This window comes from Perkinsus marinus (genome assembly GCF_000006405.1).
Source record: "Perkinsus marinus ATCC 50983 genomic scaffold scf_1104296934098, whole genome shotgun sequence".
NCBI lineage: Eukaryota > Perkinsozoa > Perkinsida > Perkinsidae > Perkinsus > Perkinsus marinus.
In genome coordinates, this window is record NW_003214910.1 from 1 (window position 1) to 977 (window position 977).

A 977-nucleotide genomic window follows, 5' to 3' on the forward strand; every position below is an offset into this window, starting at 1 on the left:
GTGACAAATCTCAAATTTACTGGTCTCGTGGCCTAATGGATAAGGCGTTGGTCTTCGGAACCGAAGGTTGTGGGTTTGAGTCCCATCGAGATCGTCTCCACGCCGGGAAGCGCCCATATACGGATGCCACTGGCCTTACAGATGTCGATGTTGATTGTATACCCTTGTGACTCGTCGGGATACATGCTGAGGCTAAGGGTACAAGAAGATTGTTGGTCTGCCAACGAACGATCTCCAATGAATTGACCTCATTGAAAACACTATGTAATGGAGGCCCCTCTATGAGGAGCAAGAGTTTTGTGATCTATTCAGCGTCTCGAATGCGAAATCATGTGTGCCGTTAAGTCAGTGTTGCGCGTAGTGACGAGATAGTGGGGTAAATCTCAAATTCATTGGTCTCGTGACCTAATGGATAAGGCGTTGGTCTTCGGAACCAAAGACTATGGGTTCGAGTCCCATCGAGATCGCCTCTACGCCGGGAAGCGCCCATATACGGATGCCACTGGCCGTACAGATGTCGATGTTGTTTGTATACCCTTGTGACTCGTCGGGATACATGCTGAGGCTAAGGGTACAAGAAGATTGTTGGTCTGCCAACGAACGATCTCCAATGAATTGACCCCTTTAAGAACACTATGTAATGGAGGCCCCTCTATGAGGAGCAAGAGTTTTGTGATCTATAATGGAGGCCCCTATATGAGAAGCAAGAGTTTTGCGATCTATTCAGCGTGTCGGATGGGACACTATGTGTGCCATGAAGTTAATGGGGGGCAAAGATGGTGGGACAAATCTCAAATTTATTGGTCTCGTGGCCTAATGGATAAGACGTTGGTCTTCGGAACCGAAGTTGTGGGTTTGAGTCCCATCGAGATCGTCTCCACGCCGGGAAGCGCCCATATACTGATGCCACAGGCCTTACAGATGTCGATGTTGATTGTATACCCTTGTGACTCGTCGAGATACATGCTGAGGCTAAG

At 48.5% G+C, this 977-nt stretch overlaps 3 non-coding genes across 3 annotated transcripts; all 3 read left to right on the plus strand.

Moving 5' to 3' along the window:
* The first annotated feature begins 21 nt into the window (after positions 1-21).
* Pmar_PMAR001682 lies at positions 22-94 on the plus strand. Its single transcript has one exon. It is a non-coding gene; the product is annotated as a tRNA-Arg (tRNA).
* A 300-nt stretch (positions 95-394) lies between these two features.
* Positions 395-467, plus strand: Pmar_PMAR001683. Its single transcript has one exon. It is a non-coding gene; the product is annotated as a tRNA-Arg (tRNA).
* A 335-nt stretch (positions 468-802) lies between these two features.
* On the plus strand, positions 803-874 carry Pmar_PMAR001684. Its single transcript has one exon. It is a non-coding gene; the product is annotated as a tRNA-Arg (tRNA).
* The last annotated feature ends 103 nt before the right edge of the window (positions 875-977 follow it).